Here is a 26,442-nt window from a genome sequence, read left to right as displayed (position 1 = left end):
GCAAGATCTAGTGTGGTGTAGTAGATAGAGCACTGAACTAGTGATCAAATCTCCGCTTGATGAAGGAAATTCATGGAGGTGTGGGGAAGACCTGGCAATGGCAAAACATTCCTTGGGTATTTCACATATCCTGAAAATGCTGTTAAGCCTGACAGCACATCATAAGAACAGTCCAACAGCACTGAGAACTCCACAGGTTCACATTACAGCAGGATCTCCATATCCATGGGGAATTGGGTCCAAGGCCACCCCACCAGATTATAGCAAACGCTAAACATAGCATAGTCTCTGGCTGCCTCTAGTGGCCAGTTCGGGTAATTTCATCTTTATAAATATACATATTTCTAGGATTTTTCTTTTAATATTTGTAATATTTTCAGACCGTGGATAAGCGAATCAACAGATACTGATCCCACAGATCCAGGGGGAATCCTGCTGTATTTCTATCTGTAATGGATGGGGAACTGTTTTGGAGTCTAACCATTAGCCATGATGGCTGGGACCAACGGGAGCTGGAATACAACCATATTTCCCAGACTAAAGCTTCCTCGGCTCTGGTACAAGGTTGCTATGTCCTCTCAAAAAACTTGTCTGCAAGACAAAACAACCCTCTTCCTCCTGCAAACCAGAGGCTGCAGACCAGGCCCGAGCATGTTCGTTTCTTCTGCTCTTTGACTCAACGGCCAGCTTTCATTTCTGCACAGCTGCTGAATGCTGACTGCTGTTGACCCAGGACTGCATTTCTCAGAATCAAAGGGGAAGTGAGTGGGATGTGTGGCCAGGCTGCCCCCCCCATAAACTTATAGTATATGCATAGCATTGTGTTGAGTAGGAGCTGAACTGCATAAAAGTCCAGCTGCTACTCAGCCTCTGTGTCCGATACTTAGCACGTTCTTGCCAGATTAGTGGGCATTGCTAAAAGTGAACTGAAGTTGCAGTTTTAATCCCCGCCACACCGTGCATGAGCTTCCCACGGTCTCTTAAGCATAACCCACCCTATACCAGGCTGCCCACTTACTTTTTGTGTTTTCACTGCAGGAAACCCTTCTGTGGGTTCATGGTGGGAGTCCTGCCTTCAAGAATTATGGAGTTAATGAATCTCTGCTGCTGCCATCACCTCTGTGAAACCGGAATTCAGCAACCGTACCTTTCTGTAACATAGCTGTGACTAATGAAGGACTACATTTTATGAATTGCATTTCATTTCATAAGTTTGATTCCCAACCTATCTAACTCAAAAGTCTTGGTGCAAAACATAATGGTATGTAGATTGGTTTGTGCATGGGATAACAGTTCTCCAGATCCAGGCAGCTTTATTTGCATGTGCACATTTCTACATTCTCTACATTAACGTGGCCTTTTCCATATTATGGTTGGACAGTGTCATCGAAGCGACCAACATGAATTTGACCCAACTCTGGGAGGCAATGGAAGACAGGAGGGCCTGGCGTACTCTGGTCCATGGGGTCACAAAGAGTCGGGCATGACTAAATGACTAAACAACAACAACAATTTCCATATTATGCAAATTAACCACACTAAATTTTGCATTATTTTTCTACAAATATATTTGGCCTCACTTGTAACCATCTGAGAAATGGTTTAATGGTTAGCATTTGACTTAGAACACAGAGAAGCAAGCTGAAATCCAGGCTTAGGGCCTGATCACATGGACCATTTGAATCATTTATTTTTTCTCTTTTTTAAAATCAATATATTTTATATTGATATATACCACTGGGCCTGTTCACATGGCAGTCAGTTCAATTGATACATTCTTACTATTTGTACCTGTTCTGTAGGCTGCATGAGTCATCTCATATAAATCAAATTATTTTCCTTCCTGTTTTTGGGTCCTCGCTATCCAGAGAGTTTTTTTTTAAAAAAAAAATTCATGAGTATGTATCATTTTCCTGTCACTTCCAACTGTTAGTTGATGTGTCACTAGAGAAATGCAGGGCACGATTACAAAGGATGTTAATTGTTATTGAAAAGCTTAGGGGAAGAATTAACTATAAGCCACACAAAAGTGGGGGGGGGGGGGAATCTAAAAGAAAAAGTGTTTTATCGCTAAACCTTTTTTACAAAATTTTTAAGGGTACAAGTGTGGTCACCAGGCAATAGCCATGATACCTAAAAACTTGACCTGTTTGCAAAATAAATAAATCAACAGCAATATTCACATGTGCCAGAATGATAATGATTGAAGTGATACAGGGGTGTAATATTGCCTGTGCATCATGTAAATGGAAATTTGTAAAACAATTTAAATACTATAAAATAGTATAAAATCTTTTTATACTATTTTATAAATAGTATAAAATAGTATAAAATCTGTAACACTGAAGTTCTTTTGGCATGTGTGACTGCGCCCTAAGTTACAGAGTTTAATTGGTGTCCTTCAGCCAGCCTCTCACTCACAACTCCTTAGTGGGCTGCTTTCAGGATAAAATGCTGAGGTGGTTGTATATTATTATTAAAATACAGTGGTGCCTCACAAGACAATGTTAATTCGTTCCGCGAAAATCGGTGTCTTGCGAAAACATCGTCTTGTGAAATGCGGTTCCCCATTGGAATGCATTGAAATCTATTTAATGCGTTCCAATGGGGGAGGAGAGCTGTCTTGCGAAGCATCAGTCTTTTAAAAAAAACACCACTGTCTTGCGAAGCATAGACCCAAACATCATCTTGTGAAAATCATCCATAGGAAAAACCGTCTTGCAAAGTGCAACAGCGATCGCAAAAACCCATCATATTGCGGATTAATCGTCCCGCGAGGCACCACTGTATTCCAAAATATGAAACATCATCAAAAACAGATGAGATCATAAAAACTTTGACTGGTATTATACAACATGTTTTAACCAAAAATATAATCATCATCAAAATTATTTAAAGTAGGTGGTGTACAGAATTAAATAACTACATTTTGCCATGTACAAGGGCTTCTAGTGACATTCTCATGACAAGGCTGTTGGTTTTTACAAATGGCAAAACTCTGCTACAGATCCACGAGAACTCTGCAGGAATCAACCCCAGGTCATCTGATTTGCAGCGGGGAAAACAGAAGGCAAAGACAGGACAAATTACAGGAATTGGGGGAAACACAAGTTATCAGCTCCTTCATAGATAACATCAAATGTTTCATTATAACTAGAAAATACCCTAGCTTGAGGCTGTGACTACATGATGAAATAAAGGGGTTTGCTACAGATATAGCACAGGTTGATTCAAAGTATTTTTTTTTTCTGATCATGCGAATCAAAGGCTGATTCAAATCAGTTTGGTTCCTTTAGCTCCCAACACAGCGTTTTCTTCTGCTGCGGGGGGTTTCTACTTTTTTCAAGCCAGCCTTTTCCTCTTGTAATCCATGGATTGTTGTGTTTTCTTTCTTTCTTTCTTTCTTTCTTTCTTTCTTTCTTTCTTTCTTTCTTTCTTTCTTTCTTTCTTTCTTTCTTTCTTTCTTTCTTTCTTTCTTTCTTTCTTTCTTTCTTTCTTTCTTTCTTTTTCTTTCTTTCTTTCTTTCTTTCTTTCTTTCTTTTTCTTTCTTTCTTTCTTTCTTTCTTTTTCTTTTTTGGTAAAGACGGGGGGGCAGGCTGTGGGTAGTGTTTTTGTGAGGTAGGAAGTTGGAGCATGATGTGCAGGACTGGAGGAACACCTACCCATGTTCTTTCACCAGAAAATTTTACATTTGTGACATTAGTGTGAGATTACCTTATCATTCATATTGATACACTAATTTAGCACTAGATAACTTCCAGATGAGAGAACTGCTGGATACCTCAGTGATTTAGCCATCTGACTGTGAAGCCAGAAGTTCGCCGTTCAATTCCCCCACTGTATCTTCTTGACAGGGGCTGGACTTGATAAACCATAGGGTCCCTTCCAGCTCTGCAATGCTAAGGTTATTATTTATTATGATTTAAGTGCTTTGTTGTTGTTGTTATTGTTGTTTTAAAGAACAACCCAGGAACAACCCAGAGGAAATAAAAGACATTCGCGTGGTATACGGTATTTCTGGACATGTTAAGAAGAACTTTGGGAAGTGCTACCAGCTTTTTCTGAAACACTGCACAACTGTTTCAAAAGCAAACCGCTTGACCGTGCGCCATAAAAGGGTCAGCAAAGGTGGGAGCAGAAGACGGAAGGAAAGAAAGGAAGGGCATGGGCTGAAATGTGAACTGAAGCACATTAATTGTGAACACTGAACTGCCCAAACAATCCACAGCCCATATGTGATCATCGACTAAACATTAACTGTAATCCAGGCTCCAAATCAAATCATAGTAAAGCCAAATTGAAATGATTCAGCTTGCCAGTGCGGTCACCGCCTAACTCAACTTTATGTGCCGTATTTAACTTTACACAGAAATACAAATGCACTTACACAAAAGTGCCAATCTGATGTTGCACCTCCTTCTTAAACTTCTACTGGTTGCTGTTTAGTTTCACTACTATGGGCCATACCATATTAGGGAAGGAAATTCATAGGCACCCAGAATCCTGCAGACAGAATTGTCAATGTCCATTTTGGTTGGGAGGATGTGTAAATTGTAGTTCAGGAAAATAACTTGTAAGACCTGCCCCGCATTCCTAGGACAAACAGGTGTAGAATTAGTTCTCTGATGTTTACTGCTCAAAGACCAAGCTTGCTAAGTATAAACAGACTTGTCATCAGAAGATTAGCTAACAAGCGATGATCTTGCTATATGGTGGAAGAACCATATGTGGTCTGTATCATCAGAGGAACATCCAATATTGATGAAATCACTGATAATTTATGTGATGGTAATGTAAGGAGTATGGATTTTGTAATGTTCCATCTGTTGTTGGACTGCAGCTCTGAGTAGCCTAACTCGCATAGATCATGATCTGGTATCTGGAGATCCACATTTTCGCCATCAGAGATGGAAGTGATTCAAATGTCTTGCACCTACGTACCACCAAGCAAAGACTACATTGTTCATGACTGCGCACTGTTTCACGAGTTCCATTCAGAAGGAAACTGTTCCCATCTTGCCTGCCTGACATTGCACAGCTTGATCCTGAGGGTCAGGAGCGTCACAGAAGGGCATCATGTGCGTCACAAAAGGGGCTGCTTCAGGAGTCCCTGGGCCTGCCCTTGTTATGAAAGCCGGGCCCCAAACGGAAGGCAGATACAAGACCTCTGTTAAACTGGCTAATGCACCATGAAAATCTTTTCTGTCTTCCTACGTTCTATTCCAACAGGGCACATGAGGGGCTGGCAGACGTCCAGCATCACTAGAAGCTACACAAAGGGGTAGTCTTTGTTACTGAGTTATCTCTTCTCTTTTCTAGTCCCCGTGCATGCGCGCGTGCGCACACGTGCAGGCCCTAAGGGGGAAGGGCAAGCTACCAGGGTCATTGGGCAGCTCATCTCAGCCTAAAGTCTAAATATAAATAAAATCATACTGTTAATTTTTGTACATTCCGTTCTTTACATTAAAATATTTTTCACGCATTCTCAAACAGTGTGGGGACCTCATGGTGCAAATGGCAGGGCGTCCTTTGAGTTCTTGGTGAGCCTGGGTTAGCACCGTGTTTTCCTGAAAATAAGACAGGGTCTTAGATTAATTTTTTTGCTCCAAAAATGTTTTAGGGCTTATTTTCAGGGGATGTTTTTTTTTTCATGTACAACCATCTACGTTTATTCAAATACAGTCATGTCATCTTCTTCTGGTTGCTGCACAAGGGTGGAGAGCGGAGTGTCCCTTAAATGGGGCATTTTGAGGGTAGGGCTTATATTACGAGCATCCTGAAAAATCCTACAAGGACTTATTTTCAGATTAGGTCATTATTTTGGGAGAAACGGGGTATATGCACCAACCTACCACTTTAGGGAGAGGAGCAATTATAGTTGCAGAGAATGGTTTTAGGATTGAAGGAGGGAGAGAAAGAAGTATGTAGCAATACCTCATGAGGCAACAGGAAAAGAAGAAGATGAAATATGAGATGTATCGATTTCCTAAAGGAAGCCACGGCCCTTAAGTTTATAAGAGCCGAGCATGGCTGTTGAGGACAAGGCATTTTGGAGAGCGCTCATTCATACAATCGCTATAAGTCAGTGGTGACTTGACAGCACATAATAACCATTTAAACAAATATTTCATTTAATCACTAGCCATTTCATTAGGGTTGTCATACAATGGTGTCAAACTGATATGACTGCAAGGGATTTGTCACCATAACCACAACAGCCTCTGGTGATGATAAAATTAGAATAATGATTCAGTAAGTCGTTTTTTTTTCAAAGCTCCTGTACTTTTAGTCAAAATATTTTGTAGTATGATGTTGAAGAAGGCTAAAAGGAAAAGATTGGCTGACTCTTTATTTAATGCTAGTTCCTATTTTCAGGGCCTCTCATAGTTGTAAACTGTTATTCCCAGTACTTTAACATTTCCTTCCTTTCTGACTTAATCATTCCCTTTTTATTATTTTGAAGTGTTCTACAATAAGGCTTTTTTTCACTTCTGAAAAGAGAAGAATTGCCCTCTGCAAAGGACCACATCCCTCAGCGTTTGAATTAACATGTTAACAATTCCAACATTAAAAATAACCAGTTCTTCTTACAATTTCTAATGTTTAACTAGTTACAGTAAATGGCGAATCTGATGTTCTGAGTGGGGATTTGCTGCCTGAAGCAATTGCCTAAACAGTGCGGCCCACGAGCTTCCTGTGCAATTCCTGTTTTTTTGCTTCTGTTCAGATGGAATTTGCTGTGGGGTCACTCCTTTATTTCACAGAATACCCTCCTATGCCTTGAGACGTCCAGAGGGTGGTGCAAATCATTTCTTGATTCCAGCCTTGTGCAGCCAACCAAGGGCAATACAGTGGTGCCTCCCAAGACGATTTTATTTCGTTCAGCAAAAATCTTCGTTTTGTGAAAAAATTGTCTTGCAAGGTCTCCTATGAAATTGTCTTGCATGGTCTCCTATGCATCTGCCTTTAAAAAAAAAAATCTTGTGAAGCATCGGTCTCAAAAAAAATGTCTTGCAAAGCATGGTCATAGAAAAAAACATATTGCGAGGCACCATAGTGATCACAAAAAACAATTATCTTGCGGGTTTTTCATATTTGTCTGGAGCTGCCAAGCCATAACTAGGTACAACAGCTTCTGAAGTGAAACAACAGAGACCACCTTCTTTCAGTCACACACAAGACAGCAACACAAAAATAAAGTCTCTGCATGGGACTTCCTTTGAGCACGATTAGGAAACCTCAGCTATTCCAGAATGTTGCAGCTGAACTAGGATCCAGTTGAGACCTACGTTGGGCAGAATGACCACAGAATGGCATGCTTTCACAGGATGACAACATAAATGGCTATCGGTTTATTTCTAAGAATGATTCAAAGTAGTAGTTCCATGACCTCAGTAAACTCCTAAGTGTCCTGGTACTTGGTTGCCTAGAGCAGCAGTCCCCAACCTTGGGCCTCCAGATGTTCTTGGACTACAACTCCCAGAAGCCTTCAACACCACTTTTGCTAGCCAGGATTTCTGGGAGTTGAAGTCCAAGAACATCTGGAGGCCCAAGGTTGGGGACCACTGGCCTAGAGGATTGCCCTCCCTCATGGGAACCTAGACCCTGAAGAAATTCGTTCCCCTGTCCCCAGAACATGCGAAGGGCATTTGATGAGAACTACTTTGGCCAACTCATGAGAAGAGAGGACTCCCTGGAAAAGACCCTGATGTTGGGAAAGTGTGAAGGCAAGAGCAGAAGGTGACGACAGAGGACGAGATGGTTGGACAGGGTCATCGAAGTGACCAACATGAATTTGACCCAACTTCGGGAGGCAGTGGAAGACAGGAGGGCTTGGCGTGCTCTGGTCCATGGGGTCACGAAGAGTCGGACATGACTTAACGACTAAACAACAACAAAAAGAGGGAGTATCTTTTCCGAGATTACACCAGGGCTGGTCCTACCATTTGACAGAGTAAGGCAGCTGCCTCAAGCCTGACGTGCAACATTATGAAAAGGCAGCAAATTGCTATTTAAATGGTCGCCATTCTACATTTGCTGCCAGGATGGTGAGAAACGGTGGTGGTTGAGTTTTCTGCCAAAATCATTTGGCTGGTTTTCAGTACTGTGTTCCTTGATGTAATTGGCAGCACAATGTCTTTGGCCACATCTGGACAACACCCGGGGCCCAGCCAGCCTAGCCCATTCACTCTTTCATCCTCCAACAGACCACCTTAGCTGGCTTGATAGCTCAATGGCTTAGGTATCTGGCTGTGGACCCAGAGGTTGGTATTTCAATAAACTACATAGTCCCCGGATGCACATACACAAACTTAATTCTTCCCAGCTTCTCTGTTTATCTCCACTGGTCTGTGATCTCTCCCTCTTTGGCTCTGCCTAGCTCCAGAAAAAAAAAAGATGATTTTTAAAAAGGACCTACAGTATGTCACTGGCAGAACTACAGAAATATTTCTCTCCCAACTTTTGTCAGAGTCATTAATTAACTAATGACTACTTCCATCCTCTGGGCATGACTGCCTCCAAAGGATCAGCGCTACAATGGAGACTAGAACTGGAGCTCAGGAAAGTTATTTTTAAAAAACTTTTTGGCAACAACAGTCCTCACAAGTGCCCTTGTAGGGACTCAGGAGAAGGGTCTCTCTGACGCTGCTCCCAGGCTCTGGAACTCCCTCCCACAGGAGGCCAGACTGGCCCCCATCTTTGCTGTCCTTCTGCAAGCAGGTGAAGACCTTTCTCTTAGTGAGAGACCGTCTAGGAAAGGTTTTAAAACAAGATGATTTTGTCGCTTCTAAAACTGTTTTTCTGCTTTCTTGATATGTTATTAATCCATTTACTATTTGAATACTTCAGTTTTTAGCTTTAATGTTATACTTTAATTATGTAGGCTTTGGTTCTTGCTTAGGGGAACGGCATGATACAAATATTTTAAATAAATAAACTTGGAAAATACCCCTAGCCAGCATTCATGCTGAGTGAGGAGCTCTTAAGAGTAATTTTTTTCAAGCTCAGACTACCTACTGCTAACAATTCGCCTTCACGAATACAAATTTAACAGCACTTTGCACCCTCACACCATTAGCCACAATCAGACACTTGTTTCACATCACATGAGAATAAAAGTTCGCAGCAGCCAAGCTGCAAATAAGTGGTTTGGAGCAAGCACCTTTTGTGAGGCTTGATGGTCGTAGCGCACTATCTGTGTGACATCTGCAACACTTAACAAAAACAAGTTCTCTAACACCTATGGATTTAAAAAAAAGCATGCAGACCCGCAAATAAATTCCTATCAGGACTTCAAAATAATTTAATAAAATTGCAATTGGTTAATCAGGTGAGTTTTGATTTGATGATTTTATTAATTAAATTAGTATCCAACTGTGCCACTGGCACAGTAGGACCTTTAACATGTGAGCAAATAAGGTCCGGTCCACACTGTGAAATTTGATGCGATCCAGCAGGTGTTTAAAAGCAAAGCGTGCTTATCTTCGGTACCCGTCTGGGCAGAGCTATTTTGCATCTCAGTAAATGATCCCAAAAAGATTGCATGCCTTAGCCCTGTGCCAGAAGGATATGGGACAGTCCCCAAAGGGGAAGGATGGATCGTTCTAAGTAGAAACACAAGCTGATAGGATATTTTTTCCATGCCAAACAGTGCTGTCAGGAAACCATATATCATAACTATATACCAGTGTGGACAGGCTCTCTGTCTCAACAAACAGCAGACTTGCTATGCCCTAAAAGCCCTACTCCTCTATTAAACCATTAAGTTCAACACATTTTAGAGTCTGAAACAATTTAAGAAATCTCTTTTGGCCCCAAAGCCAAACAGAATTTCAGAGAGGTTCTCAGAGGTTGTGTATTGGGGAGAGGGAGGAAATACAAAAGGCTGGGCCAAAGTACCACCCTATGGGGAAATCCTGTTCATAGCTATAAGCCAAATCATAACTTTCCGTCCACTCCTCCCTGATTAACAAAGTATCCCCACTGCAATTCTTGGTTTGTCAAGCTCATGTATGCACCAAGCCAGTGTTTTGTTTTGTTTCAAAGTGTAAAAACAGAAGTGTAAATAACCAGTGACTGGAACTTACGGACATCATTGGCCCGCTCTTCATGCAATAATGTTATAGAATGCCTACCTTACAAGTCTAGTCCTCTACAACAAAATCTAATTCTCAAGGAACAAAAATTTACCACCCTGCTGCACAAGTGCTCAACAGGGCTCAAAGGCTTCAAACAGAGGAGCCCTTTCAAAGGGGAAAATATTCCTCCATTAAATAGGACACACGGCCATCCTAAGCTTAAAGATGCCACCCAGTGGAAGCAGGGAAATCCCCTTCTTCCTACATTGGCAGTGCACAACATCTTTGCCTGCTACTCACGGCTAATCCAGCTGCCTCCTGTAGCTTGATTTTCTGCAGCCATTGTGAAAGCAGGAATAAAGGGAATCCTATTGAAATCTTAAAATAGCTAAGCTCAGGAGGCCTATTGTTCAGGCCGCAGCCCTGGAAAAGGGGAGGGCTTGACTTCCCACACTTCCTAGTGAGCTTCCTATTGACATCTCTGCAGGCCTTTGGCCCTCTCTACCCCCCACCTCCACCCCACCCTTGCCAGCCAAGGAATCTGGCATTCTAACCAACAAGAGGCAGAACTGCCATTTCCTCAGACAAAGGTAATACAGATTCTGATGGGAAGAAGGGCCAAACAGAGGTGGCGGGAGTCTATGGCTGCCGATCCCAAATCTTGTCCACACCTGGCTACTGGGTGCTGCTGCAAAATCTGATCTCTCCTGCCTCCGTTAACAGGCTACGGCAGACTGCCTTCCCCAAACCGCCCCCCCCCAGATGTGTTCAGCTGGAGGTCGTGTCTAACTCTAGGCCAGCGTAGATCGGGCAGGGCCTGTGGAAATGTTGGCTTAGAATGAAAAACAAACTTCCAGCTACACAGCGGTCCAGACAAAAGACCTACGGAGCAGATTACTATATAAATTTTCAAGTCTCCCTCAAATTCACCACCCCTTATGGGACAGTTAATTTTAGTCAGATTTACCTCACTGGCGTACAGTCTCAATATAAATAGAGACTCTGGTTTCGAGAAAGAATTAAAATGTTTCTCTTTTATTTTTAAAAAGTCTTCTTATCAGAATAGATACAAAAACATGTTGACTGGTTACATATTATGATATGGTAGCTTAACCGGCTAGCTTCATTAGTTTCTTCAGTTGCTGATTGGTTACAGAAACACTCAGAACGCGGGAACAATGTTATTGCTATGTATTCGCGAAGGCTTTCACAGCCTGGATCTGATCTGTCCATGCTCTGGACATGCATGGACAGAGTTCCTACTCCAGTCCTCTGAAGATGCCGGCCATAGAGACTGGAGAAATGTCAGGAAGAACAACTTTCAGAACACGGCCAAAGAGCCCGAAAAACCCACAACAACCAATGTCATTGCTAACTTGCCTCCGACACAGACATTGCTGAACACTAACAGATTCTAATATACACATTTCTAAGACTGACGCTGAAACCTGAAAGACTCTGACTGAGGTCCTGATTATACTGGTAACAGGACTGCTATATGAACCCTGCTGAACTGCAATTGCATTGATGTTGACAAAGTTGATAACACAATGCACAGTGGGACCTCCCCCCCGTTCCCACCCCTGGACTTGTGTTATTCTGTTCAGAAGAGCAATCGTTTAACCTCCTCCTCGCAGGGTCTGTTTGTTTCAGCTCAGGGCTGAACTGCAGTCTAATATCTCAAATCGCCCAATGTGCCTTGCTCTCCTGCCATAAATGGTTCCCTGCCTGACCGCCCTTTGCCTCCCCCCCCCACTCCTTCCCTTCTTGTCCCCTCGCTTGCCCTCCTTGCCCAACCACATCGGTCTCCTGGGGTCACTAGCAGAGGTTGCGAGGGGGGCCCAGCAACAAGAGCCATGGGGGAAGGAAGGAAGGAAGGAAGGAAGGAAGGAAGGAAGGAAGGAAGGAAGGAAGGAAGGAAGGAAGGAAGGAAGGAAGGAAGGAAGGAAGGAAGGAAGGAAGGAAGGAAGGAAGGAAGGAAGGAAGGAAGGAAGGAAGGAAGGAAGGAGGGAGGGAGGGAGGGAGGGAGGGAGGGAGGGAGGGAGGGAAGGAAGGAAGGAAGGAAGGAAGGAAGGAAGGAAGGAAGGAAGGAAGGAAGGAAGGAAGGAAGGAAGGAAGGAAGGAAGGAAGGAAGGAAGGAAGGAAGGAAGGAAGGAAGGAAGGAAGGAAGGAAGGAAGGAAGGAAGGAAGGAAGGGCAGGTGCAGGGAGCCTGAGAGGATGAGGAAGACACTCCCGGGGCAGGATCAGAGGAGAGGAAAATGAATCAGGGCCACAGATCCTCCGGGATCCACATGATTTTTATGTAGGCTCATCCCCAAAACAATCTCAATCATAGGAACCATCTTTGCCCACAGATTGGACCACGGTTTGGGGATGACTCCATGTCAAAATCCATGCTCAGATCAGTATTTTTGCACCACTGCAAAGCCACACACCCCTCATGTCTCTGTTGCATTCTGTGGGTGGAAATGGGAAGAGCTGGAGCCTTCTTAGAGGCAGAGGAGCACTCAGGGTTTCTAGAAGGACAAGCCGCTCTGTTCTCTCCCTCCCCCTCACCACAGCAGTTGGGATGAGTGGCCAGCATGAGGGCAAAGCAAGCAAAGCTCTAAGGAAATTATTTTAAAAGCCTCCATAGCCCCCTCCCACAACACACCTTAAAACATATTACAATTTCCCCAGGAGAAGCACAACAAAGATTCAGCACCTTAACCGTTCCATCAAGGAGATGCAGACAGTGAATCATATACCACGTGACAGTCACATGACTTTCAAATCACAGTGAAAACCCCCTATGCATATATGGGGGGGGTTAATCAATAGTGTATATAAGACCTGAGGGGTTTTTTTAAAGGCGCAAAATCTGATCTGAGCAACAGAGGGAAACAATTGGCTATTCTTAGTGACTGACATTTACCCGAAGTTCCTCCCACCAAAACCTCTTGAAGGCATAAAATGCTGGTTGCTATTCCAACAGCATAGTGACTGATGGAAGTTCCAGCTCAATACATTGGTAGCAGAGTTTGGAAAAGCTGGCATTTGGGAGCAAAACTCCCAGTATCCCCATCCTTTCCCATGCTATGCTCTGGAGAGCAATAGGTTTGGTGTTCCCCAGCTCGTATCTAAGGCTGTCCGAGATCCGGTCAATCTAACCTTTGTTTGTTGCTGGGTGAACTGAAGGTCACTCTGAAGCATGAGATCTCTGCACAGAATTTTAACTGAGAGCCATCATGGTGTAGGAGTGTAGTTCAGAGTGCTGGACTTGAATTCAGAACACCTGGGTTGAAATCGCTATGAAGGTTAATGAATGATCTTTGTAGAGTCACACTCTATGAGCCTGACTGATCACACAGGGCTTTTGTGGAGGTAAGGAGGAAAAGCCCTCTATGCCACCAGAGATGAGTACGAAGCATGGGTTTAACAGTTCATTTTATTGTCCGAACTGGCTTGGGTATTTCAAAGTCCAGCCTCCTAAGGGCAGGCATCCACTCAGAGGCAGAACCCTGGCTTCACCTGCCCTGCCTTCTCCAGGCACTGCTTCTGATTGGGCAACCACTAGAGAAGGAGGGGCTTTGAAGCACTGAACGAACAAACCGGCATGAACCACCAAACCAGTGGTGTGTGGCCAACTCTACATGCCACCTTGAACTCTGTGACGGAAAATCAGGATATAAATGTAATAAGTAGGTAATCAAACAAATTTAAAAAGTCAGCACTGCTCAGGTTAAAAGAATGTATTTTTAAAAATAGGGTGTGCACAATAATTGTCGTGCAAGACACAACAGATCTTTGATTCCCAACCACAACACTTTGACTGTATTTAGCATCTAGTCAACTTCTCTTTCCAATTCAAGGTTGTTGATGTTAAGTATCATTGTCACTGGAATCTTTTAATATTTTCATATGGCCAATGACTGCATCCTATACAACAATGAACAAAATCAGAGCCACTCCTAGACACTGTGCTGCCTGAAAAGAGAGAGAAATAGTGCAGCATGTCAGCAAACCACCCAAATTTAGGTCTACAATACCCAAAGCCATCCAAGTTAGTTTGGCCCACGAGACTGGAAGTTCCACTTCTTCCTGAACCTGAAACTAACCTGACGTAAATATATGTTGTAACAAATTGAATTGTCAATTGCATTAAATGAAATTATTGTCCTTTTGTGGCATCCACCAGCCAGGAGATGGCTGGAGGAGGTGGGAGATTTGAGAATTTAGCATGTATTGACAAGTGTGTGAACCACAGAACCAAGAGGCAAATTTTGGAAGACAGAGGACTGTATGTATGCTAGCCCTCCTCTTCCCTGTCCCTGGAAAAGTCATTCACTGGGAAGCTTATAGGGCCAACTTTACCACAATAATCAGTGAGCCTCTTGTCTCAAAAAGCAGACTTGGAGAAGTGACGAAACAGCCACTTTACTCCATTCTCCACAACCACCATCTGCCTCAACTCTGGAGCAAAAATGAAGAAACTGAGGTTGTTGTACTCTTGAAACATCATCAGAAGGCAAGGCTCATTGGAAAAGAGAACAATGGGACTGATTTCACTGCCAGAATAAATGTGTCGGTATGCACGTCCCCACACTCCCACCAGCTGTGCTGGTGAGGGGTGATAGGGTCCTGACACACTACACCATACGTCCACATACCTAGTGTGTATGTCTAAATCTGAACCTTTTTAAAAAAAAAAGCAGAATACAATACAAGAGTGTGTTTTTTTTAATTGTCAGTGGGATCAGACTCAATGCATATTGAAGGCAATGGGAAGAGGAAAACCAAATATGAAATGGATTGGCTTGATAAAGGAAGCCATGAACTTGAATTTGCAACAGCTCAGCAAGGCTGTTAATGAAAGGACATTTTAGAGGTCACTCATTCATAGGGTCACAATAATCTCGAGGTGGGTTTATGGCACCTAACCATAACAACCCTCTGTTTCTGATCTAAATCATCCTTCCTCTAAAATGGTTGTTTTCTAAAAAATATGCAAGTACATAAAGTCTGTAGCTGTGTGTTTTCCTCCAGTGGAACAAATATTTGCTCAAGGACAGGGACAGACTTTCTTTATTAGTCCCACCAGAATAGCTGCCTCCTTAGAAAAAAAGATGTAAGAGATTCTCTTCTCAATTAGCCCTCATAATGCATCCAATCTGACTCTTGCGCCACTCTGAGGACTAGACATAATGTTATGCGGAGAGCACGTTGCAAAAGCCCTAAAATATATCCTCCGCTAGAGAGCCCTCTCCCCATTTAAAGTCTTTGGATTATATATTCTAAGTGGAAGAAATCAATATATTCCATTACTATGAGGAAGAAATGGAGCAGATGTTTGTGTTGGTCAGTCTGCTTTCCAGGGCCTAAACCTTTTTCTGATTAAGAATCATGTCCTCAAAGCTTCAGGAAACAATTCTGTCCACACTATAGTTCAAACCTTACACCTCTTGAGTATAATTTTGGCCTCTTGCTGTTCAGTCTCCCACCCTTACCCTGGTCCACAGTTTGTGAAATGACAAAGAGAGAGAGGTAAAGGTAAAGGTTCCCCTCGACAATTTTTGTCCAGTCGTGTTCGACTCTAGGGGGCGGTATTCATCCCCGTTTCCAAGCCATAGAGCCAGCGTTTTGTCTGAAGACAATCTTCTGTGGTCACATGGCCAGTGCGACTTAGACACGGAACGCCATTTACCTTCCCACCGAGGTGGTCCCTATTTATCTACTTGCATTTGCATGCTTTCGAACCTCTAGGTTGGCGGGAGCTGGGACAAGTGACAGGCGCTCACTCCATTGCATGGATTCGATCTTACGACTGCTTGGTCTTCTGACCCTGCAGCACAGGCTTCTGCGGGTTAGCCCGCAGCGCCACCACGTCCCCCGCCGAGACGAACTGGCTAATAAACGCTGACATTTACACTTGGGCAATTTTAATCAGTTTTCACTAAGACGTGCGCTGCGCTGCAGATGAGGAGGATGCAGATGTCTGTATACACAGAGTAGTGGAGTTTGCTAAACGTCTCTGAAACAGAAGGTCTAATCATGAGGTCTCTAAAGCAAAAGAGGGCTTGACCAAACACAAGCAAGGGAGGAAGTGGTGGAGGGGAGCAGAAGGCGTTCACTGGTGGGAAACAGAATGGAGACAGGAAGCCGCAAGATTCCGGTCTGTTCATTGCTATTGCAAGAAGGAAGCTGAGCAGGACTGAGGATGGCATGGGGGATGGGACTGACTCTGGCCACAGAAATGGCCCATGAGAAGCAATGTTCAGTCACTGGTCAAATCTGCCTGCTTCATTAGAGGGGGAAATAGACAACGGAAAGGGGTGCATATAGGTGGCCACATCTCCATTCCTGAAAAAGGAGATATGGAACATGAAAGAAAAATGATAAGGGATGCATACAATTGCATGTGCTAATTTCTACAAATACATAGACATTAAGATATAATAAGCCAAATTTCAGTAAAATTTAAGTGGATTTTCAGAAGGCATTTGATGCGGTCCCGCACCAAAGGCTGCTTAGAAAACTCCACAGTCAGGGGATAATGAGCTTAAAGACCACCAGTAGTGAATAATTAGTTGGACTGTGTTACTTGGCCTGCGGTGTAGATGTTTGTATTTTTAGTGGGGGACTTTTAGTGGGTGGGGAGTGTTTGGGGAATTTTATGTGTGTGCATGTGTCTGGTCTCTGGGTGTCTGTGAATTTCGTTGTATGGGTATACTGTGTATATACAGTACTTACAATGACACGAAATAATAATAATAATAATAATAATAATAATAATAATAATAATATTATTATTATTATTATTATTATTATTATTATTATTATTATTATTATTATTATTATTATTATTATTATTATTATTATTATTATTATTATTATTATTATTATTATAAGAGAGGAGGTCCTCTTGTGGATTGAGAATTGGTGGAGAACCAGGAAACAGAGAGTAGGTGTCAGTGGACAATTTTCACTGTGGAGAGAGGTGAAAAACGATGTGCCCCAGGTGCTTTTCAACCTGTTCGTCAATGACCTGGAGACAGAGATAAGCAGTGAGGTGGCCAAGTTTGCAGATGACATGAAACTTTTCCAGGTGGTGAAGACCAGAAGGGATTGTGAAGAGTTCCAGAAGGATCTCTCCAAACTGGGAGAATGGGTGGCAAAATGGCAAATGCGTTTCAATATAAGAAAATGTAAAGCAATGCACATTGGGGCAAAATATCAAAACTTCACTTATCAGTTAATGGGTTCTCAGCTGTCCATGATGGATCAGGAAAGAGATCTTGTGAGATTTCCCTCACATCCAGGTAGCCAAACTGTGTAGCTTTATTTATTTTAATTAGTGATGTGCAATCTCTAGGGGTGTAAAATCCCCCCATGTTGGTCCCACTGGTCAATCAGTAAGTTAGACATTCTACAAGGAAGGCCATGTTAAGAGAATATATACTGTATCAGTGATTCTACGTTGGCCATTTCCACTCCAATTCTGACCATATTCTGGTTTTTCTGTTACTCCCATGTGCAGAACCAATGTAAATGGGCACTAGTGACCAAAGACAATGAAATTAAACCCGCCTATTCTCTCACTTTCCCAGCTGGGAGACACGTTTCAGTACAAGATCCCAGACATGTCTCTATCTACTAGAATCTAGATGAGCTGCTGTATCTTCTAAGGTGAACTGCATATCACCCGGTAAAGAGGAAAAACATCACCAAAAGGGGGAAGGGAGATACATTTGCTTAAAATCTGTATATTCTAATCTGAATGTAGAGATGAAAATTTAGAAACAATTCCAATAGCATAATAAATAAATAAATAAATAAATAAATAAATAAATAAATAAATAAATCAATCAATCAATCAATCAATCAATCAATCAATCAATCAATCAATCAATCAATCAATCTGAAATACAATAAAATGCAAATGCCAGAGTAAGTGATACCTACTGTGAAGATATTACCTACTCTTGCATTTTATTTTGTATTGATCACATGGGTCCATTTTATTTCACTGAAATACAATATATCTCGTGATGATGAGAAAGACTACAGACAGATAACCTGTATCCCTGATCTGTCTGCTCTCTAGGGGCAAACGATGGATGGGCAATTTCAAGACCTTTGCCCTCCCTTCTTCTGGGTCTCCATCTGTAAACAGAAACTGGTCCATGCTTGAAATAAAAGACACTTTCAGCTAAAGTTTGTTAATCTTGACAGCCCTTCTAATAGACGGCTGAGTTAGTAACCACATAGCACACAGCACAGGGGGGAAAAACAGCTATTACTCATTTACACGTTTACTTAACTTTCACTTAAACACATGCATTTTTTAAACAATTATAAACAGCCTACCTGGATTTTAGTAAAGAAGAAAGGACTCCAGGGGAAATCAATCTGACATACATAGTACTGTGTGTGTTATCCACAAAGTCATTAAAGAGGAAGAAGAGTTTAATTTATATTTTTACGTGTGGAGAGAAAAACCAAGATACAGGGGGTGGGTGAGATTGTTTCACTTTCAGTAACACCAAGTGTAAAGATATAAAGCCCCACTGAATGAAGATTTATGTCTCAATCCCATATTCACCAATATGGATGAACTCAGTAGGGCTCAATTCCAAGTTAACATGCACAGGATCTCACAGGTATTTTTATTTATTCTTAGAATTTCCAAAATACACTTTAAATGCATACTTTTCAATTTCAAATTTATCAAAAAAGGCCAAATATCCAGCTGCCCGTAGCTTCTCCAAATCTGGCCCAGCTGACACAGACCTTATGCATTTGTGCCTCCAAACGTTCTTCATCACTGGCAATGTGAACTAGGGCTGATGGGAGGGGCAACCGAACATCATCTGAAGACCACAAATTGCCCAACCCTTCCTTAATTAAAATTTACAGAGGAAGGACAAAATGCATCACATGCAATCCATTATAGAGGATGAGCTATACATGCACAGATGATATTTTACTCCTTCTGTTTTACATCTGTCAGATGTGTTTCTATAAAAGTCCTCTTCTCACAACATCTCGAACATCTGGATTAAAGAGAAACCCTGAAGCACTTCTGCTTGAATACTGCATCTTCCTCACCCACAGAAAACATAACTTTTGTTTTGGCTTTTCCTTCTCTTTTTCTTTCTTTCTTGGGTGGGTGGGGAGTTTCTGCACTCTTCCAACTTTTAGCCAACTATTTCAACCTAAGGGTCTCCAGGGTATCTGAGGGAGAACACTGTGAACAACCATCTCACTATCAAAGGCGCTCACTGAGACGGTAGACGCACAGGAAAAGGAAACATCTTGCCCAAGGCCATGGAATGAGTCAGTGGCAGAGACAGGAAGATGCTCGCTCCATCTCTAGCAAGAGCTGGCTCTCCCTACAGCTTTCTGTGCAAGGGAAATGTTCGGAAGTGAAACAGAATGATGTAAACAGCAGACATGGTGGCAGGCAGCCAACGCTGGCCTTGACACGAGCCACATTTGCCTTCTGTATAGAAGAGCAGGTTTCTGAAGGAATCCCATGTTCCTTCTTCCAATCTCTCACCCAGAGGAGCCATACCATTGACTCTTTGTTTCATTATAGAAATGTCTGTGATCACCAACTAATGCACGTAGCCAGTGTTTGCTTTAAGAATAAAGAACACCTCCTTGCCCCTTATTTCCAGCCCCAGATGGAGGAACTCCTACTGCTATGGCCTCTTGATGCTTCGCTCACCCACCCACCAAATCCTGCTCCAGGCTTTCGGATGCCGTTAATAAGCCAAAACTAAAATCAAATGCCAAAGGCAAACAAGAGAGAGAGATCCTTTCCATTGAACTTGGTATGTTTAGTGCAGAGCTTAGAACTAACAAGTTACAAATAACACAGTTGCCTGCAAGTAGCTACTTTGGGGTAATGAGGGTATCACGAGGTTGAATTTCAAAAGCCAATAAGTAATAAATAACTTGCTACTTGGAAAGGAAGCTTCAAAAAGAAACAAATCAACCTGGGACATCATTCCTGTCTAGTTCCATCCTTAGAAGCCTAATGTACTTCATGTAAGGTGACGGCCATCATTTCCAAGGGTCAGCTTCTCTATGAGTTCAGTATGTTTGTGAAAGCTGCCCACATTATATGAAAAGCTCTCATTTTATTATATACATTAGTTGTGCCTTAAAGTAAAGGTATATGTTCCCCTTCACATTTAGTCCAGTCGTGTCCGACTCTAGAGCATGGTGCTCATCCCCGTTTCCAAGCTGTAGAGCCAGCGTTTGTCTGTAGACAGTTTCCATGATCACGTAACCAGCACAACTAGACACGGAACACCGATACCTTCTCACCGTGGTGGTACCTATTTATCTACTCACATTTTTACATACTTTCAAACTGCTAGGTTGGCAGGAGCTGGGGCAAGTGACGAGAACTCACTCCGTCACGTGGATTTGATCTTATGATTGCTGGTCTTCCAACCTTGCAGCACAGAGCCTTCTGTGGTTTAACCCGCAGTGCCACGTCTTAGTTATTGCAAAAACTGGTATCTTTCTAACTAAATTCTTCCGAACTCCTAGCAATGTTAAAAAGTCATGTCAGTTACTTCCTGATTCTATGACAAATGTTGCTTGAGCTGCTTCAACTTCCCTTACCATTGGCTATGCTGGCTAGAGCTGAGAGTAGTCCAGCAGTAGTCCAAAAACACTTGGAGGGCCATAGATTGCCCACCTGTGTTCTACAAACAGATGAAATGGGAGGTCTGAGAGAAGGGCTAAATGCAGAAAAGAAAAGTGTGCAAAGCAAACAGGTTAAACCAACAACATCTAGTGCCTTCTCAACCAGCCAAGTGGTGATTAAATGTTATTTTTGTTCTGTACAGTGGTGCTCGCTTAACGGGTGCCTCGTTTAACGACGAATCTGCATAGCGATGATTTTTTTGCGATCGTTTGTGTGATCGCGTAACAATGTTTCTAATGGGAAAATATCGCTCTGCAATGATTGGTAAGCTGTTTTGCTTACCGATTTTTGCATAACAATGTTTTCCCAACAGCTGATTGGCGGTTCCAAAATGGCTGCCAGGTTTTTAAAAAATGGCCACCCACTGTGTTTTCACGCCCATTCTTCGCTTACCGGGCAGCGAAAATGGCAGCCGTATGGAGGATTTTCGCATACAGGTAATTTTTTTTGCCCATAGGAACACATTAAACGAGTTTTAATGCATTCCTATGGGCTTTTTTATTTCGCATAGAGATGAATCCATATAGCAACGATTTTGGCTGCACGGATTATTGTCGCTATGCAGGGCACCACTGTATTTTGTAGTTTATAATGTTTCTAATTTATATTGTTTAGTGTATGTTTATTTTTATATCACTTTGATGTTACTTTATTTTAATTTATTGTTGCTGATTATTGTTCTATTCTCTGTCTGAACCATCCAGATTGGCCTTGGCAGCCAGGTGGGCAGTATTAAAATTGAATGAATGAATGAATGAATGAATGAATGAATGAATGAATGAATGAATGAATGAATGAATGAATGAATGTGACGGAAAGGCCAGGACTAAGGAAATCACAATCAGAAACTGGAAGCACATATGAGCATATGTGTACAGTCTACCCATTGCGCATAACTGGAGACTGGATTTGGGCATTGGCTCTTGGTTGTCACATAGAGGACTCCTTTAAAGACTCCTGTTCTGTTGCCCTAGGAGACAGCACAAGATCGAATGGACTTAAGTTTAAGGAAGGGTGGATTTCAAATAAATATTAGGAGGCACACCTGTTTGGTGCTGGAATCAAAGGAGCAGTGCTCTTTCTCCTCCTTGGAGGTCAGTAGGTGAAACTGGGAGAAGGGTCCTCTTGGCACCAAACCTTGCCTTCCTAAGGTCTCACTCTGGCTCTCTAGACCAAAAAGTGATGCAAGCTCTCTGGTAACCAAGGAGGGAAGAGAAGTCCCATGTGCCTAAGCACAAGCCTGCCCCCGTCCAGACAGAGGGGAGCAGGAAGATGGAGTGGTTGCTGGAGGCCAGGTGATGATAACATTGCCTTTGGACCCCACGCACCATGGGGATGCGTCCCCCAAGGCCACTTGAGAAGTGGAATGTGGCCTTTGGGCTGGAAGATGTACCCCACCTTGACTACAGAGGATGTAAAGCAACCTGTTGGGAACACTGTCACTTTCAATGTCCTGCATCAGGTTGGAGAGGGTGGATTAATTGCTCAAAAATGGAGGTTTTTAGCAGTCTGATCCCCACACTGTAAGCTAGGGGAAGACTTCAGCTTTTGAAAATCCAGTCCAAAAGAATTTATTTATTTATTTATTTAATTTATATCCCGCCTATCTGGTTGGGACCAGAGTCTTCCAGGAACAAAATGTGAAGGTGTCACACTCCAGAATTAATTGGATAAGCATTGCAGAGCACCTTGCACTCTGAAAATAATATTGTCTATTGATGAATTGTAATGTATTATGGAGCTCCATAGAGAAGCAATTTTTCCCAAGCTTATCTTTATGTTTACAGAGCATTGAGTAAATGAACATTCTTTTATGAAGCCATTCACACAGTTCTAGAAGCCCATACTGTACCTCCAAAATGCCACTGAAAATCTTGATGAGACTACAAGAGTGGGGGAAGTCTTCACTGCATGAAGAAATTGCGGGGGTTTGCTTAAGATGCTACATCTTGTACTTAGTGATTTCCTGAGTACAAACTGCATGGGTATCGTGGCATTTCTGAATGGCTCACATATGGTGAAACTGAGGCATCTGCCTGCAAGATGCGTGGTAGACAAGAGCAGCTAGCCATGAATATTTTACAGGGAAATATCCATGTTCAAACATGTGCATGCTGTGTTCATTAAAAGAATATCTGGTTTACTGTACAGTTGGTACACAGAAATTACTTCCAAGTATGAAAATTTAATCTACTTTGAGTAATTTTTAGGGGGCGTAAGAAAATCTTCTTTGTCATCAGCATCATGAAATTCCTCTGTTGGTTAAGATCCTTTTTTTTCACCCTGTTATTGCATGTGTCCATAATACAATTCTTCATTTAAAGATGTATTCTCTTTGAAGGATTATCAAAATCTGATTTTAAAACAAAGAGCAATAAGAAGAGAAAGTACTGATCTTAAAGTTGCCCATCCAAAATTAACAACTGGACAGTAGTCTGAGCAAGTGGCTTGATCATTGTTTTCTGTACTTTGATGACACGTGTTACACGACTATAGAAAAATAGCAATTATTTACATGTTTGCACTCTGATTGGGTATAGAATTTGGGAAACATTAACATCGCTATTCATGATCAACACTGAAAATTCATTGGCTGAAATTCTGCTGGTGCAGCTCTGGGCACGAAAGACTGATGGTGTCATTAGTTGTGGCTTTTTGTCACTAATTATAATTTCCCAACCCCACCCCCTACGTTCTGAGGCTCCCTAGAGATCCCTTTCATCCTTGGGAAACTTTTGGGGGCTCTGAGAAAGGGAGAATGAGTGTTTAGGGTCCAAAAATCACCACCAGAAAGATGTTAAGAGACAAAGGACATACAAAATCCAACCAGACGTCAGGCTATATCTGACTGAAACACTGTTATCATGATAGTGCCCTTCACTGCACCCGAGGACAGTAAGCTATCTCAGGGGACTCAAGCTGAACATGTGATATCTACAGGCATGTCCTCAAACACGTCAACATGGCTTCCCTCCCCAGATGTACTGCTTCCGGTGGCTGTTGAACATTGCTTCCCGGTGAGCCTGGGTCCCCAGGTTTCAGACAGGTATCTTTGCCAGCTTCATCTGAATTTGCTGACACCTTCTGCACAACAAACAGATGCTTTATCAGAGAGCTGAGTGACAGTTTTGGACTACGAGCTGCAGACCACGGCCAAGCTGGCTGAGGTGTTCTGAGAGTTGTAACTATCCCAAAGTAACTTTCCAAAGTTCTGTTCTACCATTAAGCTGAAAGGATTCCTCCGCCCCCAAGGCTGTCCTCCTGAAATATTATTATTATTATTATTGGTAGATATATGCTTTGTGGCCCAGGGAAACATATATATGTGACAGAAAATACTCATATCTGATTAAAGCTGGGGAGGAAGCAGCCTGTACAAAAAGCAGCCATAATAACCCTCTCCTCTCAGACCCTCTCACCCATGTGCCCCATGGGCCCTGTTAGCTACGCCACAATTCCACATCTGGCTAGGAAAACCAGGATTTCTATCAGAAAGAATTGGCTAGCGTTGGGCAAGAGGCAGAAAGAGTTTTAGAAGAGGTAGCCCATGGTAGTTTGTGCACGCGCACCAGGCAACATCCAGAGAAACAAAGCAAAAACCATGATTAGTCTTTAAGGTACCACATATGGTAGTCCTTTTTTTTTTTTTTTGGTATGATTTTGTTTTGTTTCTTTCGGTTTTGCCTGAGGTGGAAGGAGGTCGTTTACGGGTGAAACCTCCCAATTTGGGGGAAAGAGGCACTTTGAACGAGAAATAACGAAAACGAGGAAGCACCTAAGAGGAACTAAAGGTCACCTGGGGGCGAGCGAGAGTGGGCGGGAGAAGAAAGAGAAGCTGGAATACTTTATTCCCTCTTTCCCCCCCCTCCTCTCCACCGAAAGTCCGGCCACAACTCTTGGTCTCCTGAGAGTCCAGGTGTGGAGAGGACGAGGGGGACCAACTTTCCCAAGGCGGCCTTCAGCCATGAGAGAACAACGTGCCCGGAGGGGGGATGGGGTGGGGGGCGGGGCAAAGAGAGAATTCCCCTCAGAGAGGTCGAGGGCGGGAGGCGAAGGCGTCGCGGAGGGGCGGGTTATGGGTCTGAAAGCCAAAGGAGGGCAGTGGCAGGCCGTGGCGGGAGCCGAGGAGGGCAGCCCGGGCACGAAGGGCAAGTAACGGCCGACGCCCCCACCCTCGGCAGCCCCAAAACGGGACGCGGGCAGGGCAAGGCAGCCCGGTGGCCACAGGTGTCCGGCCCGCTGTTCCAAGAATGCCAACGCCGGAGTGTGGCGGGGAGGAACCACGTCGTCGTCCCCCCCCCCCCTCGCCCCGCAGCCTGGCTCGGAGAGGCAGCCACAATGCGCTTCCTGTGCGCAGTCGCCTGAGCTTGGTGGGTTGCCGGGGCCCGGTTGGCCTCCGGTTCTCTCGGGTGAGGGGGGCACAAGGCGGAACTCTGGGGAGGCCGGCCGGCGAGGGCGGGGAGTGGAACCGGGCTTGGCCCTTGCGGGGGGAGCCCGCCCAGCCACCCACCGCCCCCCGGCTTCCTCTCCTTCCGCACCGTCGCCCGAGCCCTTGCCTTGCGCACTGGGGGCGGCTAGGAGGGCTCCCGGGCATGACAGCGCTGCCCGCCACATCCATCTTCCCCTCCTCCTCCTCTCCCAGCCGCCGTCACACTGCAGTTCCGGGAACCCGCCGGAGCCCGGGCGCCCCGGCGCCGCCGCCGCTGGAGCGAAAGCCTCCCGCCCCGGAGGCGCGCGCTCGCCGGTCTCTCCCGGAGCCTTTGTTGTGGTTCCTCCTCCCGCCTCCGCGAACCCCCTCGCCGGGCGCGCGTTTCCTCCCGCGCGCCCCTCCGCCCCAGGCCCCGCGCTCCCATCGCAGCCGGCAAAGCCCCGCAGCGCGCCGGAGAGGGCCGGGCGGTTCCCGGAACGCCCCGCGCCCTTCCTCCCCCGCATCCCGCCTGGCACACAGCGGCTGGCACCTCGCCTCGATGGAGAAGCGCGCTCCGGAAAGGCGCCGAGCCGCTTGCGCCCGAGACCAGCTGCTCTCTCCCTGCTCCCCCCCCCCCCGCGCCCCAAACAGGCGCACCATCGCATCCGTGAGCGGGGCCCCGCGATGCGCATCCCGCCCGCCTTACCTTTGGCTGCCTCACCCTCGGCCGGCTTGCTCGTCCCCCCTTCTTTGCGCGGAGTGCGGAGCAGCGGCCGCCGCCGCCGCTTAAAGCCGCTCCTCTCGCCTTGGAGTGCGGCGCTCGGCTTCCCCCTCCCCGCTCTGTGCCGGATTTGCTCCGATCGCTCTCCGAGCCTAGCTGGGAACCTTTCTTTTCCGTGAGAAAAAAAGGAGGGGAGGGAGGCGGGCAGCACGCCGAACCCTCCGAGTGGGGCTGGATCTGCCGGAGTGCGTCCCTTCGGCGAGCGTACGAACGCGCCGGTGCGCTCCACCGATTCCTCGGACTGACCATTCAGCCCGGGCAACGATCACTTAAAACACGCACAGACCACACATGCAAGCGCACCCCTCCTCCTCCTCCTCCTCCTGTGTTTCTCCACCTTCCCCCTGTCTCCCCTCCCCTCGCTTGCTGAGCAGCCTTTCATCGTAAAGGGTGGGGTGGGGGGAGCCTCTGCGCGTGTCCTGTGGCTTCCGAGCATCTCTCGATGCCGCCGCCGCCGCCCCCACCCGCCCG

General features: G+C 44.4%; 1 protein-coding gene across 3 annotated transcripts in view; it reads right to left on the bottom strand.

Annotated features, from left to right (window-relative positions):
- FGR (FGR proto-oncogene, Src family tyrosine kinase) overlaps positions 1–26,039 on the bottom strand; it is a 55,938-nt gene extending 29,899 nt beyond the window's left edge. For 2 of the 3 annotated variants that reach the window (XM_072980266.2, XM_072980268.2), the window contains exon 1: positions 25,897–26,039. The gene's annotated coding sequence lies outside the window, so the exon portion shown is untranslated. Of the gene's footprint in view, positions 1–18,426; positions 18,493–25,896 lie in introns of those variants that run through there. The other variant, XM_072980267.2, reaches the window with a different exon arrangement.
- Between the last annotated feature and the right edge of the window lie 403 nt (positions 26,040–26,442).

This window comes from Pogona vitticeps, chromosome 9 (genome assembly GCF_051106095.1).
Source record: "Pogona vitticeps strain Pit_001003342236 chromosome 9, PviZW2.1, whole genome shotgun sequence".
NCBI classification, from domain to species: domain Eukaryota; kingdom Metazoa; phylum Chordata; class Lepidosauria; order Squamata; family Agamidae; genus Pogona; species Pogona vitticeps.
The sequence above is the reverse complement of the archived record's forward strand: the minus strand, read 5'-3'. Positions and strand labels throughout refer to the sequence as shown.